Here is a 19,234-nt window from a genome sequence, read left to right on the forward strand (position 1 = left end):
GAGTTTCCACTCCCAATTCCATGGGAGACTCCACCGCATTTGAAAGTCGTTACCTAGCAAAATATGCACTCATTAAACTTTTAAGCTTTATAGATTTACAATTTCCTATCAACCAAACTATACATACAATTAAGCTTTTTGAAGCAACATAGATTAACTTCTTAGGCTTGTCCTTGATCTCCGACTTCAAGTAAAAGTTTATAATTGTTGTTCAGTAAACACTTACCTGGGCCATAAAAAGTAGATAAGAACTGGTACCTACAGAGTAATCAACTGTGGGAACCAGTTTCGTAGTTTTGGACTTGGAGGATAACAACCAGGATCATCTGTTGCCCATGTAATTCCAGCTTCTATACACGGAACTCCCTCTGCATGGCATATTATCTTGAATCTACCATTTTCATTGCATCTCAACCTACCAGATCCCAACCCTAGAATAGAAGGCTACAAGAGTCATGCTTAAAGCCTCCTTAAGCAAATAGGGTTTAAAGAAATCAGGCAAATTATTTGGTTTGTAGAAAAAGAAGAGTTAAGGGACATGAAATGCTGTCATCACCATGTCCAAATTCGAAACCCAGTGTGCTTCTGTTGAGCAGGGGATATCATGCTCGATCCCTTAACAGTAACCTCCATCTCTTCCATGAACTGCATTGATGTTAGAGATCTCTTTTTTTATAGAATAGGGAGACCTCATTAAAAAATAGGGAGACCTCATTAAAAAACCCCTTCGTACTCAACGAAATATGAAAGTTTCGTCGAGCATTGGAAGGAGGAAATGAGTGTCTCATAAATAGGGAGACCTCATTAAAAAATAGGGAGACCTCATTAAAAAACCCCTTCGTACTCAACGAAATATGAAAGTTTCGTCGAGCATTGGAAGGAGGAAATGAGTGTCTCATAATATTAAACCATTGAGAATTACAACTTAGATTACAACAACAAAACCAAACAAAACAAAAAACCCCCTAACCATGCAAAATAACAACCCCTCTCATCCAATGCCTTCTTTAGCCAACTTATCCGCCTCCCAATTGACCCCTCTAGGAATATGTCTGATCATCACAGCTTTATCCCTAATAAACTCTAAAATTCCATTCAACAACAAACACAACTGATTGTGACAACCCCCAAATTCTTAATCCAATTAACCACAACAAGGCTATCACACTCAACAATAAGTCTTCCTTTGCCACTCCATTGTGAGTCAAAGAAAAGATTCAAACCCTTAATAATGGCCAACATTTCAGCAGCTGTAGGAGGTCCTTTACCAACAACCTCAGAGAATGATGTAAAAGTATAACACCTTGAATCTTTAATAATCCCTCCTATGCCACCTTTCATCCAATCATCCGTGACAGCACCATCCACATTTAATTTGAAGAAACCTTCCAGGGGTAGAACCCACTAAACCCGATTGATCACTCTACTTCCTTTACTTCCACATCTATCCGCCAGCGAGGGATCCCCCATAAGACAATCAAAGAACCCCGAAAAGTCTTTATATTTAGCAGTGTACCATGTCACCAGTCTGTATCTAGCTAGGAAAAACAGATTGATCTGGTCCAAATACCCACCTTCAAACACTATATTGTTCCTATACTTCCAAATAGACCACAAAACAACCCCGTGAATATGATTTCAGAACCAATCCTTACAAGTTATGATTTCAGAACCAATCCTTACCAAACTTGTAGGAAAGAATCAGGGTCAAAATGTTAACATGATTAAACATTCCAAATTCTTAAAAATCTACACCACAACCGCCATGAAACATGACATGTAAAAAATAGATGTGATATGTTTCTGGAAGCAACCCACAAAATGGGCACAACGAATCAACTAAACTTGGGGCATTTCTCTTCACTAACTCGCACTTTACTGCTAACTTTTTGTTTAAGACCTGCCATAGGAAAGATTCTACCCTCGGAGGAACCAGTCCATTCCAAACCATCGGACTCCAAACTTGTTCAACTCCCACTGTCTCGAACCAATTCTTAAAACGTGACTTAACCGAATATACCCCATCTCCACTACCTTTCCATAATAAACAATCCATACGATTATTAATAACATTAACAGTATTAAATAATGACCGACATAAAATCAATCCATATATCCACTTCCCAATCTGCGAAATTTCGCCTCCATGTTATATTCCAACTCCAATTTCCAGAGCTAAAGAAACCAAATTCTGATATTTTCCCCACTTTATCACTGATAATGCATACAATCTAGGAACCTTACTTAAGGGACACCCTCTCAATCCAAACATCATGCCAAAATAAAAAAGATTTCCCATCTCCTACATTCAAAACTAATTTATTCCGAGCTGCCTCACCAAATGAATCTATAACCATCCAACTTTGGGGCAACATTCTTCCATAACCAAGAAGCTTGAGTTGGAACCTCCTTCAACAAAATCATTAATATTCAATTTATATTTACAACAGATCAGTTGTTTACATCCTGACTTTTCAGCAGAAAATTTCCAAATCCATTTGCCTATAAGGCTCTATTAACAAGCTGTAGATTAGGAAGTCCCAGCCCCCACAATTCTTAGGCAACACACCGCGATCACTTCACCCAATGTATTTTTTCCTCTCACTCGACCCTCCCCATAGAAATCTTGCCATAATTGAATTTAAAATTCTCAAAACCGAGGTTGGAATTTTAAAGATGGACAAAAAATAAATAGTTAGAGAGCTCAAAACTGACTTAACAAGCACGGTTCTGCCAACCAACGAAAGTGACGAAGCCTTCCAACCGGACAATTTAGCCTTAAATCTGCTCACACTGGTTCCACAAGACTGCTGAATTTCTCTTAGCACCTAGAGGAATACCCAAATAATCGGATGGGAAAGAACCTACTGAACAACCAACAGAATCAGCCCATTCCTTTAACACCCCCTCCTCCACATTAATCCCAAAAATCTTACTTTTAACAAGATTTATCTCGAGACCCGATAATAATTCAAAAATCAACAATACCCTCCTAACATTCTTTAATTGGTTGATCGAAGTTCCACAAAATACCAAAAGATCATCAGCAAATTGTAAATGGGAAAGATTAAAACTTGTCCATGATTTCCTATGGAAAAACCAGAAAACAACCCCAAATCTACTGCTTTTGATAGCATACGGCTAAGAAGTTCTCCCACCAAATTAAAAAGCAGGGGTGATAGGGAACACCCTTGACGAAGACCTTTTGAAATTTTAAATTCCACGTGGGTGAACCATTTACAATAACAGAAACCGAAGCAGTTGAAATACACTATCGAATACATGAAATCCACTTTTCTCCAAACCCTATTAGCTCCATGACCTTGATAAGCAAAGAGTAGTCAACCAAAGAGTAGTCAACCGAATCATAAGCCTTCCTAAAATCAACTTTGAATGCCACACCGGCTAACCCTTTTTTTTCTCCAATAATCATCCCCTCATTAGCCATGAAAGAACAATCCAAAATTTGTCTTCCCGGAATAAACGCGAACTGTGAAGACCCAATTAAAAACTCCATGCACTCTCTAAGTCTTCTAGCTAATGTCTTCGATAATATTTTATAAAGACCCCGCACGAGACTAATGGGACAAAAATCATCAATGCATTCAGGAACCAATTTCTTAGGAATCAACATAATAAAAGAATGATTAATCCCTCTCTCCCATTGTTTTCCATTGAAAAAGTCCATGCAAAATCTCATTACATCTTCCTTAATATAAGGCCAATTTTTTTTAAAGAACCCCAAAGTCATCCCTTCCAGCCCAAGGGCTTTATTCGGATCCGCCTCAGACACAATGCCCCAAATTTCCTCCTCTGAAAATTCCAATTCCAGCTTCTGAGCCAAATCTAGACCAATCTTAACAAAATCCAATTTAACCTCCTCTGCCTCTAACGTATTGCTTGAATTATAAACCTATTTAAAATGGTCCTGAATATGTGCTTTAATTTCTTCAGGATTCGAACATTCCCCCCATTAATCTTCAAGGAAAGAATATAATTTACCCTACCCCTGTTTGCTGCACATTGATGGAAGAACTTAGAATTACGATCACCTTCCAAAAAACATTTACACCTCGATTTCTGATGCCATATTCATTCCTCTCTTTGGTAAAGCTTCCATAATTCCTTCTTTGCTCTAACAATCCGATCGAAATCCATCGAATTTGCACTCTTCTGCCTCGCCAAATCCATTTCATGTATTGAAATTTCTAACTCTGTTATTCCTTTTGATAGTCCACAATGCTGATTTCCAGACCAATCTTTAACAGCAGCCTTAATCTGTTTCAGTAACCAGAAAATTCCTCTGCGCCTCTTCCTCCTCTTCAATTGTCCAAGTTTAACTTTTATCATCTCCTGGAAGCTAACGTCCTCCAACAAATAATTGAATAACTTAAAAGGCCGAGGACCCCAATCAAACGAAACATTATACATATATATATATTTAATCTCAATGCTACAACAGCTAACCGAAATCCGACCCAAAAATTATACATCATCTACCCGACCCGAACCCGATTCGAAAAAATGTACACCATCCACCCGACCCGACCTTTTGAGATAAAATCCGAACCCGACCCAACTCGACCCGAAATAATATATTTATTAATAAATATTATTTTTATTCAATAAAAATAGGGATTTAATTGAAAAAATAATATATATATATGGGCATTATTGTAATTATCCCTAAATATAAAGGTAAAATTATATGTTTTTCTCAGATTGGGTCGAGCTTTTTTCACCTTAAACCCGAATCCGACCAGAATGCAACCTCTAAAAAGGCCAACTTGAACCATTTAAAAAAAATCCGACCTGATTTGGTCGGGTCGGAACCCGACGAATTTGGGTCCCATGCCCAACCGTAAACCTAACCGTCCATTTAACTGTAGTTGTAAAAGGGCAGCACAATCGCGTTAGGATTCGATTCATGGTAGAAAAAAGGGTAACCAAATATATAAAAGGACAATCATGGTGGTGGAAACCGTGATGAAACCGTTCTTTTCTTCAACTCTTGTAAGCAACAATAATAAGTTGTTTGTGACCTACCAGCTAGGGTTTGCATACGAAAAAGCTGTGCCATATTTTTAACCGGCAAAGGTTTCTTTTCCAAGTAGAGCCTACAAAAGAATCATTGCACAAGAGAAAGAAATAACACATCCCTTTTTCCACAAAATTTATTTTTGAAATGGAAGAATCATCTTAACAGGTGGCTTCCACTGCTGGCTGAACCCGATGGTGAAAACACATCTAATGTAGCATCCACAAAAGGTTAGAGTTAAGCTGTTACATGGAGTGTTTAGGATGATATTCAGTGCTTCAAACTAGAAATAGGGATTTCAGGTGGTAAGATTTGAATGAGGAGGATTCAAACGAAAATTTTTATTTGAAACATAAGATTTATTGGTCACACATGATGATAAAGAAAACAAACAACCAAATCAAGCCTTCGTATAGATGTTTCTCGAAAACTTTCATATGAGAGGTCTCTAGGCATGTTATAATTGACAAGCTCCCATCACCAGTTGCACTTGATAGTAGGTATATTTGTCCTTCATACAAAATGTCTGCTGGACCTAGGTATATTGGACGACCCCATCGAAAATCTGCATCATGTGTAGGCATTCTCATCCAATCAATGACATTCAGGTTTGGGCACCGGAAAGTTTCCGGACCTTTTCTGGTAGCCATTATATTTGGCAGTGTTTCTAGGTAGTCAAGAGCTGATCTTAGATATTCATTGTCCATCCTTTGCAATCTCCGGATAGAGCAATAAATGAAGCCGTGAATATAACATTGCCCAGGTAACTTGATGGGAGAGGAGGTTGGAGTCTGGGGCGTCCGTTTGTTGGTATGTTTAACTTGGTTGGCTGATCATATAATAGCCCTCGAGCTTTACTTGCACAACGCCATATGTATGCAGCTAGGATAGTGTAGGTGTTGTACTTGGTTCTGTTTTCATGTTTGAATGACTTGGCTTTTAAGATATCAAGTTGGTTTTGTGTGATCGTAAAAACAGATACAGATGAGGATTTAGGATTAGGGCCAAGTGATGACACAAAGTTGATTAAAGGAGGAGGTGGGTCATATTCGACATGATGAAATCTAGGGTTTGGAGGCACTCTTGCTCGGAGAAGGGTTCGGTCGATAAGTGGTGCCGCACTAATTTGGGACAAGCCTCTTGCCATTTCAGCCCAACTATTGATGAATTGAAAGGCTGTCGTGCCATCCATCAAAGTGTGGTGACCTCCGATTCCAAGACAGACTCCCCCGCATTTGAATGTAGTTAGCTAGCAAAACATATACACAAATAAGCTTTTTGAAGCAACATAGATTAACTTGTTAGCTGACCCCTAGTCCAAGTAACAGTTATTACCTACATAAGACAATAGTTTTTCAGATTCTTGCTCAGTGAACACTTACCTGGGCCACAAAAAGAGGGTAAGAACTAGTATCTCCAGAGTAATCAACCGTGGGGATGAATTTCCGCAGTTTTGGGCTGGGCGTAAAGTTGCCAAGATCATCTAGTGCCAATGTAGTTTCAGCTTCTACCCACAAAACTCCCTTTGCGTTGCATATGATTTCGAGTCTACCGTTTTCATTACATCCCATCCTCCCAGCCATAGGATAGAATGGAACAAGAGTCTTGCTTAAAGCCTCCTTAAGCACTTGTGGTTTAAAGAAATCAGACGAACCATTTGGTTTGTAGTAGACCACAGGGACATGATATGTTGGCATCACCATGTCCAAATTTGAAATCCATTGTGTTTCTCTGGGAGTATGTTGAGCAGGATATATCATGCTCGATCCTTTTACTGTAACCTCCACCTCTTGCATGACTGCAGTGATGATGTTAAGAGATCTCCAACGCTAACCTGTTATCTTAGTAAAAGGGAAACCAGTTTCTTATATATTGCTTTGCATCACATGTATTCTGTAATATATATAAAATAAGAGGTCTCCAATTCTCAATTTATTGTCTCTGTCTACTTCGAAATTCAAGCCACATTTATTTTCTAACGGTACATGTTATGTGTTGTTGATATTGTTGTGCATATATGGACCGACCACACACAGTATCTTAAGTTTTTTACTTACCCGCATTAATAGCATATTAAATTCTAGAAACCTAAAAGTTAAGAAAGTTGAAGGGAAAAAACGAATGATAGAAAATCAACTTATTGTATATTACTAGTATATCAAACATTAGGGGAATTAACTGTATATGACGGGAAAAAACGACAATGCTTCATTTGAGAATTTAGATAAATTCTTGAGTTCTCTTAAGTTCAACCGTATAAATTTTAATTTGTTGAGATAAATGTTGATAGTTGGGTCGAAATAAATGATAGCAGTGCAAGATGAATGGTATTTGAAGCTCCACCTCAACAAAAATTGGCATTCCTCTCCCACCACTCCTTTACTCGTAAAACAGTAAATATAATACATAGGAGAATAGGACAGTGAAAATATAATAAATTTCACAATGGACAAACTGGGACTCGGATTAAATGATAGCAGTGCAAGATGAATGGTATTTGAAGCTCCACCTCGATAAACATTGTCATTCCTCTCCCACAACTCCTTTACATGTATAGCAGTATAGGAGAATAGGGCAGTGACAAAAGATAATAAATTTTACAATGGACAAAAGATAAAAAGTTTGGATTAATTTTTTTAATTAATGCGATACTATAATTTTCTAGATGTATTATTTTAAAATTATGTTTAAATTTATGACAAAAAAAGTTAAACATTCGAATTACATCGCTTAATAAAAAATAATTTCATCGTTTGATAATTAAATTTTTGGATCTCAAAAATTATAAATTCTTAATTTTACAAATAGAACCATAGTTAATAAATAATATGTTATAAAATAATTCGATGAATGAAAAAAATTCATAATATTATAATTTTGTAGTTTTAAAAATAATTGTTTCCATATGTTTTTAAAAAATTACAAATTTTCTAATTTCTTTTTGAAATTATTACTTAGAAATTAGTTATAATTGAAGGGAAATAAAATATTTTTCATTAATTTAGCATGTTATTGTTGCGGAATCCCCTAAATAACATTTAACAATCAGCGTTTATTTTTTAGTAAAATCTAAAATTTAATTTTTATTTTATAACTTTTAAAAATCGATGACAAATAAAATTAACTTAAAAAATATAATGATCATTTATGAATTTTACCTTATTTTATATTAGTGGTGTACATTAATATATGCCATTAATAATATATATCGATGTATGACATCCACACTAAACTAATATATATATATAAAGTTAGAATTTCAGTGGCAGAATTAAAGACGGAGGAGGTATATGGTGGTTTGAGCATGATGGACTATATTTTTTGAGTGATTTATTTATTTTTAATTTAATTAGAAAGTCATGATCGATAATTAATAGATGTAAAAGACTATAAATATATTGAAAAAAATAATGAATATATAGATGGATCTGGGGTGATTGAGGATAGTCATTTTCATAAAAGTTTTAATTTTTTTATATAATATAGATTTTTTTTGTTATATTTTCAGTTGATAATTCATTTTTTAATTTGATGAGTTCATTCTTTTTTAAATTTTATAAATTATTCTCTCATTTTAAGTTTGTAACAGTAGTTTTAGACTTCAAGATTTTTAGAAAGAGAGAAAATCACCTTTAATTCATTTTTTTCTTTTTTTTTAAAATTTAATACACAACTAACACTAAGTGTAAATTTTAAACTCAAAAGTGAATTTTTAATTCTAAAGAGAGTATTTTACCTTGCAAATATGTATACATTTAGAAATGTAAAATAAACTCATTAAGTATAAATACTTTTACAATCTAGCCGCTGCTAGTTTCTCACACTTCACTTATTCCCCCAATTGATTTTGCACAACAACCTAGCTCATATTTATTGACCTATCTAACCGACTCGATTTCAATTTATAAGTCAGTACATTTCTCTGATTATTATTTAAATTATTTTAAAATTTAAATTTTTTTTAATTAATTTACAAGATTTCTACACTATATAAATCATGTCATTTTACTTGAATCTTATAGTTAGATTTAACTTTTAGCTGTATTATTATAAGAAAATGTTTTAAGCTTTAGGAAAATTTCTCCTATAAACTATTTGATATACAAAAAGTTGGTCACAGTGTTGAATATAATATATATGTCTAGTTAGCATAAGATGATGTCTACTGCTTTAAATCAGGGATGAAGGAATTTAGGTAATAGAATTTGAATAAATGGCTAGTCCAAACAAAAAGAAAACGTAAGATTTATAAGTTACATATACCCATAGATAGAACAAACAAGAAGTAATGAGGAGTGACGGATATATATTAATATATGTATATTTTTCCTTCATGGACTATGTTTGCAAGGCCCGTGTATATTGGACAGCCCCATCTAAAATCTGCGCTATGCATAGGCAGTCGAATCCAATTGTTTATATTAGGTTTGGATCACGTGGCAGTGCTTCTAGGTAGTCAAGAGCTGATTTTAGATATTCATTCTCCATCCTTTGCAATGCTCCATAAACTCGCTCTACGGTATCTACAGACGGCTCTGACCGGAGATTTCCAGACACAGAAATTGATGAAGCTGTCAAAAACACATTGCCAAAGTAGCTTGACGGGAGGGGAGGATGCAGTCCGTTAATTGGCACGAGTAACTTGGTTGGTTGATCATCTAAGAGGCCTCGACCTTTACTTGTCCAACTCCATATGTATGCAACTAGAATGGCATAGGTGGTGTACTTAGTTTCGTTTTCATTTCTGGATGATTTGGCTTTTAGTAGGATGATTAGGGTTCGATTTTTTTGGTGCAATAAATTATTAATTAATAATTTAATTTTTTTTTATTTTTTATTAAAAAAATTAATATGTTAATAAATTAATAGTAATTACTAATTAATAATTTCACATTATTTATTAAATAAATTAGTAAATATTATTTAGACTTTTTTAATGCAATAATCTTTTAACGAAATTATTAAAAAATTATTAAAAAAATATTAATGGGTTGCTCGTGAATTTATCGAGTCGAGCTCGAGTTAATTCAAATCGAATATTGATCGAGTCAAATTCGAACAACTTATGAGCTGCTCAATTCATTAAACACCCCTATATGTCGTAATGAAACCTAGGGGTCGGTGACACTGTTGCTCGGAGAGGGTTCGGTCAATAAGTGGTGCCATCTTAATTTGGGACAAACCTCTTGTCATTTCAGAACTATTGATGAGATGAAAGGTTGTTCTACCGTCGAGGGCATGACAGTTCCCCGTACTGCCTCGTGGCATTGATTTCTACCAGCCCCGTGACTCACGGTTTGCACATGTCAAATGGATTACGAAACCAAAGTGCCAACTTTTACATGTTCAGAATGTCACCGTATAGTCCATCAACTGGGAATTTGCAACACAAGACGAACATTATTCTAAACTGAATTAAATAAGAACAGCCTTGTATTCCACAAGGTAAATACTGGTTGAAAATGTATTAAACTCATACATTGACAGGATAGTAGAGTCTAAAGATCATGAAGCTGCTTTCCTAGTCAAAGGTAAATAATAGCAAGCACAATATTAGCACACATGATCTATTGACCATGGTGAATTTTGTTGACAATCATTACATCAACCAATCTACCTATGATTCTACAAGTCCAAGTGGCTGTTGGAAATTCCAGCATGCTAATCAAGGACTGCCTTTTTCCCACGCCAACCCATCATGATATACACATAATGCTTATTCTTTTTTCTTTCTGAGTTATGTTTTTTCTTTCTTTCTGGAATCTACATTGCTTGCAAGCTTCCCTTCCTTGGTTTTTCCTGGAACTTGCCTCAATAAATCAAATAAAAAACAGAAGAGGGTGTTCATTAACAAGTATATTACATTATCTTAAATGATTAGCAGTTCAGGTGCACATGTCTTATAAATTTTTTAGGAATCTTTCTCCATCTGGAACACCTTTATTCTTCTACGTATAACATATATTTTAAGTCTTAATATACATTAACTAGGATTGAGCTATACAATTTCCTTATCTAGGAACTAAATATGATCAACCAATTTGAATATTGACAAATAAAACTCACATTTCGTTTCCTTTACGTAGTCGCTCAGCATGTCTTCCATTAATGGTGAAGCAGTGATCCAGTACCAAGTACCAACAATAGCTCCAGATCCATCACCAAATAAAAGTAACTGCCAAGCAATACCCTTTAAAGAATGCAAACGGTAGCCTACAAAGTTTGTTTCTCATACAAACATGTCTATAAGTGGATTCAATCTTCAAACTTTCAAGGATCGAACTCGTGTATATGAAACTTATAGATTTCAGAGTCCAAGACATAGTACTGTACATTCTCTCCTAAGCTGGCACAAGGTAAAACGCATCATAGTAGAAAAACAATCAAATTTATAAGGAAAAACAATCAAACGAAAAAAAGCAATTTATAGTCATTGTTTCTCATTGAGGAGCTCTTGGTTCAATATCATTGAGTAGGCCAACAATCTGTTGCATGCTCGGTCGCTTGGTAGGAAGATCAGCAGTGCACAGATATCCGATCTTGAGGGCCTCCTCCATTTGGTGATCCAGACCTGTAACATGGATTTTAGGATCGATAGCTTTTGATCCTTGATTCATTCTCATCAATCGTCTAAACCAGCTCACTAAATTTGCTTCTTGCTCCTTTGGATAATCATCTCTAATTGGCTTTTTTTCCTGTATTTAACTCAAACAAAACAACACCAAAGCAATATACATAGATTTTGGCATAGGGGCATCACGTTCGGGCTGAGAAAATTTCGGCGGTACATATCCTGGTGTTCCACGGGCAATTTCATCCTCTAGACCAGTTCCAAATATCTTGGTCAATCCAAAGTCGGATAATCTAGGCTCCAAATTAGAGTCGAACACTGCTAGCTTTAACATCTCTGTGGATTATCGAAGGTGAGCAACCATGATGAAGAAATGCAAGTGCTCTTGCAGTGCCAAGGGCTATTTTGTGTCGAAATGCCCACGTTGTCAACAACCCTCCGGAGCCAACATTTTGTATCCCATTGTTGTCTTCTTCCCAGGTATCAGTGCTCCAGACCTCGGTTGCTTGAACACCAAGTGGCAAGTCGTGTAACAAATTCTGCAAGTTCCCATTTTCCATGTAATCATAAATAGCAATCCTTTGATCCCCGGCCAAGCAATATCCTGTTAATGGTACAAGATTTGGGTGTTTGATTCGACCAAGATACTCAAGCTCTATTGCAGCTTCTTGGTCCGTCAACGTTGATCCATGAACCAAAACTTTAACAGCTACATGGATTCCACCAGGTAGAAATCCTCTAAAACAGGGCCAAACTTTCCTTCTGCTAGTAGAGTGTCTCGATCAAAATTTGAAGTTACAGACAAGAGGTCCACAAATGTGATATTTAACAGTGGTTTCTCAAAAATCACTACAGGGACTGATGTTGCCTGCTTAACATTGGCCACCCAAGTCGTCGAATCAGTTTGGAAGGAAAAGGGACCCGAAATATTCTGTTCCTCTTTATATGAGGGTTGCTTAACTACCCATGTCCTGGACTTCCTTCGGCAACCGAAGGCTGGGAACAGCAAGCCAGCTAGCCAGCTAGCAAGCACACCAGGGAGAAGGTTAAAGCTAAGGCAAGCGTATACCCTGTGTGTCTATTGGCTCTTCTTTTGAAAAAGACCGAATTTGCAGCAATGGGACAGCTGTTTAATGAGCCATAAAAGGATGTTTCCAGGTTCTCTGGGGAGATCCCTGAATCACAAAGGGTTAAGTTGTTGTAAGTGAAGTTGTATCTCTCCATCCCCGCACATTTTTCTAATAGAGAAACCGGAATTTCTTCACTCAAATTGTTGTACGAAACATAAAGTATTTTAAGGCTTTTATGAGCCAATGATGGAATATGGCCGTTAATGTAACCCCTCATATCGATGTGGGTGGTCCGATTCAATCATGGGTGTCACATTAAATCAATTTTAGCCGTATATAAAATATACGTTGGAATGTTTGGCCCTGATTTAACATAAAATCCTTATTTAACACAATAAGGGCCTATAGGCCTACCCAATGGTATCATTAGGTCTGTAAGGATTTACCAGCTGGATCAGTGTTGCATCTTCGTACTCTAGAATCCTATCCATATAAAAATCCAGTAGAAATCAGTTTTAGCCGTAAATCGTACTATTTGGATCGTGATCTAGTCATATGTCATAATCATGATAATGAAATAAATCGTATAACTGATCTCCACCTGTACACCATAAGTAGTCTCATGATTAACCCGAGGGAGTGCCTGGGGCCTGAGAGCCTACCCAAGGATCACCTTAGGTCCGTAAGGATTTACCAGCTTGATCAGAGCTATACCTCCATACTCCAGTCTACCCATGTAATATCCCAATAAAACAGTTCGAGTATAACCCGTGAAAACAGGAAACCATAGTTCATAAACCAATAAATTCCATGATTTCATAAATCGGGAACAATTCATATCTTTCAATGGAAACAGGTAACTAGAGAACATATATCATGTAGTCATAGTTCATAAGCCAGTAAATCAGTGATTTCAGATAATCACGTTTTAAAACCAGTAAAACATTTACATGTCACATAAGGAACACACTAGAGGATCTATATATTCTTAAGAGCTACTTGAAGATCATGAAGGTATTCATAATCTTTTTGTATCAGAGTTACTTAATATTTCAAGTATGACATTAGTGATTTAATTACTCAACAATCAGAGATATTCAGGATTATGAATTGAATTATCAGAATTTTAAGTCTAATTGAATCAAATGGGGCATTCAGAATCCTTTGCATTTACGTTACTTGTGTGATCAATTATGACTGGAGTGATTTGTGCTGATAAGGGAGAAATGAAGGTTCAGAACATTTACAATATGTTTCAATCTATTGGATAATCGAAATAACTCGAGTTGAACAACTCCTAGAACTTATGCATGTCGACCGGTCCATTCGTTGCCCTCCTAGGGTATTCACTCTTTAGTACCAAAAATTCTTGTCCATAGATCACCTTCAGAATCATCGCTGAATATGTATTAAAGAGGCAAAAAGATATTTCAATGGTCTTTATTTCATTTCCACATTGTAACAATCTCAGGAATTGACAACGTATTGACAACGTACTTTAATTCGTGGTTCATAACCCATAAGACAGTACATCATAAAAGTTCATCAACATTACCAGACTTATCCAAATCACTTACTTAATCTACAGTCATTGAGGTTACACAGATCATTTAGTAAACAAGTCTATCCCGGTCACTTTAGAGTTTTCCAGAGTAATTCGGACGTTTTTGAATTTCAGATACATATTGTACTTCCGTTCAGTTCAATTTGGCCATATAATAAAGTTATTCTTGTATTCGAGGTTGATTTGTTCATTTCAGAGTTAAGGGTATTAGTTATTTCAGGGCTTAGAGGTATTTTAGATTATTTTATACTTTAGGGGCATTTTGGTCATTTTATAGTTCATGGGTATTTCTATAATTCCAATATAGATCCGGAATTTAATTCAATGATTCCAGAGCTCAAATGTATCAAGATAAGAGTTCTCAAGTCATCTCCATAACATAAACATTTATTATGCTAAACACCTTAAGCGTATCATCGTCATTTCATTCAAATATGTCAGTGTCATACTTTCGATAATTTAGGCTTGGATGAATTCTAGTTCCTTTAGCGCTCATGGTATTTATTTCTTTTCTTAGTAGAGATTATTTTAGTTCGAGGACATTTGGTAATTCATTTCAATTCGATCATATGCAAAAAAAAATTATAATTAAACAAGTTTATCCGTTCAGAGTTATTATTCGCCATTCAGAGAAGTCTTGTCTTTTTCCATTACAATGACATTTTCATAACTTTATCCCGTTTTGATCTTTTCGGTAATTTCATATCCAGTTAATCCCGGTATTATCCTCTTAAGAGAATTTATCGAACTTCATCGATCTTGAAACATATTCATTTATTATTGGATCACTGAACTTATAATTATTTTCGATTGGTCTTCCAATTTCTCTTTATCGAGCCATCCAAATCTTATACTGTTTTCTGTCCTTATTCCAATTTTACGTCTGATTCCATTGATTTTTAAATACATCTAATGTATCAATCAATTTTATTCATGCAATTACCATCTATCAATGAGTCCGAGAAGCATACAAAAGGTAGTAGAGTATTATCTCGATTTCTATGCCATATCGACTGCCCTCGAACTTGAATTCAACGTCCATAATTCCTCGGATACCAAGCAACCAAATTTACGTCAAAAACTGAACTCGATGACTAGACCGAGCAGACGGGTCGGGTGGGGTATGATCAGATCAGATGGGTCGAATCATATAGGTCGGGTCGACCTGATTCTGGAATATTCCTTGGACCCAAAACAAGGCCCACGCGCACCTGACGGCATGTGAGGAAACGTGCGGCGGCGATGGATGTCCGATTGGTCGGCCGATTACACCCTGAGAATCAACACAACATTAAGAGCTAAAATAAACTCAAACTTTAGCCCCAATCCAACAGAATTAACATAAAACAATTAACCAAATCCTTACCCACGCCGGCGACGACAAACGGCGACAATGGATCAACCCAAGGGCTGGGTTTTGTGCGGGCTATGACGGGGAGCAAGCTAGTGAAGGCGGTGAGGCTCACCGGCGAATGAGGCGGTTGGAATCGCCAAAAGATTGGGGAGACAGTTTTGGGTTTCGTTGCAACTTTAAACCTTTGACCCTGACGAAAGGAGGCCGATGCGGGGTCGATGATAGTCGAGGTTTGATCGAGGTGGGAATTCGGTTCGATTAGTGGTGAAGACGCACACCGACGACGGTCGGACGGCGAAGAATCGATGAGAGAAAGGGCTGATAAATAAGGTTCAGATTGGGAGAATTGTTTCAATTTGGGATTTTGGGGGATTAACTGGGTTTAATTTTTTCTAAGCTAACAAAAAATGGGTAAATTATGGACTAGGTCTCTGTATTTCTTGTATTTTCTAAATTTGTCCATAAGTTTCATAAACTCATAATTTGACCCCTACTTTGGGGTGTGACAGGTAAGATGGTTTGAGGAAACATATAGTACATGTAAGTTACTTATTTGTAAAATTTCACCAGGAATATGACAGATGAGAGTGGCTTTAGACAAATTAAGATACTGATGGTTTGAGGAAACATATAGTACATGTAAGTTATTTGTAAAATTTCACCAGAAATATGACCGATGAGAGTGGCTTTAGACAAATTAAGATACTCTAAATCCATAAGTGTTGCAGTTTTGGGGAATTTATGTCTAGCAAACTCTATTGTATGCAAGGTTAAGATGCCTAAGGTTTTCAGCTTGACCCGGATTTAGGAAAATTTCTCCACTAAGCTAGTTCTTGGACAAATCTAGATAAACCAAACGAGACCACGAATCAAACGGTACCTGAGAAATGTGACATTGAAGCTGGTTCTTGCTGAGGTCAATCACCTCCAGCTGCCCTTGAAAGACACCCGTAATCGAACCCTTAAACAAGTTCCCAGAAATGTTAAGGCTAGTAAGAGACTTCATTTCTGCAAAATCCGAGGCATGCCCATAAACCTCATTTCTGCCAAGGTTTAAAGTTTTGAGCTTAGGAAAAGCTGCACCGAAACCATCTGGCAAGGAACCATTCAGACGATTTAATGAGAGATCGAGTGAAACCAAAGACTGGCAATTCAGAATTCCTGTTGGAATGCTCCCTTCAAAACCATTGCCAGCAAGTTTAAGAACTTGTAAACTAGCTAGGGAGCTTATAGCTGCAGGAATTTCCCCGGAGAAATTATTTCCAGAAAGATCAATGATTTAAAGCTGACCAAAGTTGCCAATATTGCTCGGGAGAAACCCAAAAATCTGATTAAGGAGAGATTAAGTCTCCTATGTGATCCTAAACTCCACAAATCTGAAGGCAAAGCAGTGATTTTGTTATTGCTAAGATCCAAAGACTGAAGCTGAGTTTGCTTACCAATGGTGGTATCAGGCATCAAACCAGAGAGGCCTAAACCTGAAGCCTTTAATAACATTCTCCTTCTTGGTATCACAGTGTACCAATTCCCATGAACACACAGTATCAGAGAAGTTGTAGGATAAAGAAGAGTTTGAGCCCATCTTCTTCAAGAAATCAGAGACATAGAACTCATCTGTGTTGGGTAGTTGACAGGTAAAATGCTTGAAGAAGAGATAGAATTAGTACAAAACCGAAGAAACCAATATCCATTTTGAGCCTAAACGTCAAAAAATTGAGAAACAACAAGAAAGAACGCTTAAAGGCACCACCTTGAACCCAGTTCAAGCCTTTATGGCTGAACTTCAAATCACCAGCTCCATTAAAGCCAACACCGCCAATAAGAACAAGTTTTGAGCAGTACTGTTCTGGGGTTCCAAAATACAAGGTGATTATTTGGCTTGAAATGCTGCAAACTTGTGAGGAGTTCTCGTGATGATCAGAAAATCCCCCCAAAAAAAAAAGTGCCTGTAAGAAACCAACAAAATTAACAGTGTTCTTGAAAGAATGAATGGTAATTTCCAAAAGAAAAATATTTTCCAGCACAATGAAATTTGGGTCGTAGGTGAGAATGTGAGCTTACCTACAAACCAACAAAACAAACAGCCACCAAAGTGAAGCACTTTTGTCTATGTTAGAGCATAAACTGCTATATTCCCTTTGCAAACATAATTGTTCTTATTGGTACAAACTTTTTGAAGTACTATTAATTCTAACTCAGGAGGAAATCAAGAACAGGGTATTGAATTTTGAAGGGAAAGAGAAGCAAAGAGTGGAATTTGAGAAGTGGCAGATGGCGGTTTAGAACTGTCAAAACTCAAAACTTGAGCTTCATAAATGAAAAAAGAATCCAATACAAATATATTTTTGTAAATATAATATAGGTTGGTGAATTTATAAAGGGATTGTTATTTTGTTGGTGGGTATTCAATGGTTCTTCATGGAGTAAAAAAGATGGTTACATGAGTAATTTAAAATTATTCATAAACAATTTGAAATCAATAAATACTAAGGGGCTGTTTTGTTTACTTCAGAATGATTAAGCGCTGAATGATTCAAATGTTGAATGATTCAGAGGCTCTGAATGTGACATGCTGTTTGATAACTGGCTCTGAATGATTCAGAATGTATTTCTGTGCTGAATCATTCAGTACTGTTTTGTTGAATCAGTCAGCACTAAATCATTCAGAGATGCGAAACAAACGCGCTGAATGTTGAACCGTTCAGCATTCAGCGCTGAATGGTTCAATTAAGAGAAAAACAAACATCCCCTAAATCTATCATCGTCTTGAAACAGTTTATGAAAATATTTTTTAAAATCAAATGATATTTTAAATAATAAAATATTATTTATTTAAATATTAATTAAATATGTATAATAATATATTAAAACTATTTACAGAAGAAAAAAACACTAATAATAGATCACATAATAATCCATATTCTGTATAGATATACATAATAATCCATAATAATAAATCACACAAAAATACTACATCTATCTATAATGGGAATTGTAGCCCGAGATAGTGCTGATTCTGCTATTGTTGGTCGTGCTTTCCCTTGTAACGGTGTGGCGATTGTAAGTCTTATTGACGCACATGTTAATTGCCATGGTGTTCGAATGGCAGTCGAGATGGAGTGTTCGAGTGTAGTGGTGGGAAGCGTCATTCGACAATTGGAGAACCACCATTCCAATTGGTCTATTCTTCGCTTCTATTTGTCTGAAGCTCGCCGACTACTAAATTCTCGAACCCCCCCCCCCCCAAGTTACTATCTGCTACACCCGTCGTGAGGCTAATGGAGCGGCACATGCATTAATTATCTTTGTTTCGCTCACTGCTCGGCCTTTGTAGCTTGAACGTGCAATTCCCCCATGCATTAATGTTATTGTAACTGCCGATGCTTTCTTCAGTGAATGAAATATGGTTTAATTTAAAAATAAAATTCGAGTCCACCAAGTTGGTCATATTCTCATGATTAAAAATTGGGGCTCCTCCAATATGGGTTTTGATGAAATGACCCCACTCTCACTCTCCTAATTTCTCTCAACTTGCTTTAGAGTGCTCGTGGATGGATTATTATGCCTTACCACCGCTATAATCACAATCATTTTCCCTATTACTACTTGCTAATAATATCAAAATTAAAACATTTTC

General features: G+C 36.3%; 1 long non-coding RNA gene and 2 pseudogenes across 1 annotated transcript; all 3 read right to left on the reverse strand.

Moving 5' to 3' along the window:
• Positions 1-4,348: 4,348 nt before the first annotated feature.
• Positions 4,349-9,714, reverse strand: LOC120135949. Its single transcript, XR_005517295.1, has 3 exons — positions 9,475-9,714; positions 6,873-6,879; positions 4,349-4,360 (listed from the first exon to the last, which is right to left on the reverse strand). It is a non-coding gene; the product is annotated as an uncharacterized LOC120135949 (long non-coding RNA).
• On the reverse strand, positions 5,386-6,850 carry LOC120135929 (annotated as a pseudogene).
• Positions 9,715-11,436: 1,722 nt separating the features above from the next.
• On the reverse strand, positions 11,437-17,589 carry LOC120135920 (annotated as a pseudogene).
• Between the last annotated feature and the right edge of the window lie 1,645 nt (positions 17,590-19,234).

This window comes from Hibiscus syriacus, unplaced genomic scaffold, assembly GCF_006381635.1.
Source record: "Hibiscus syriacus cultivar Baekdansim isolate YM2019G1 unplaced genomic scaffold, ASM638163v2 tig00001825_pilon, whole genome shotgun sequence".
Classification (NCBI taxonomy): Eukaryota; Viridiplantae; Streptophyta; class Magnoliopsida; order Malvales; family Malvaceae; genus Hibiscus; species Hibiscus syriacus.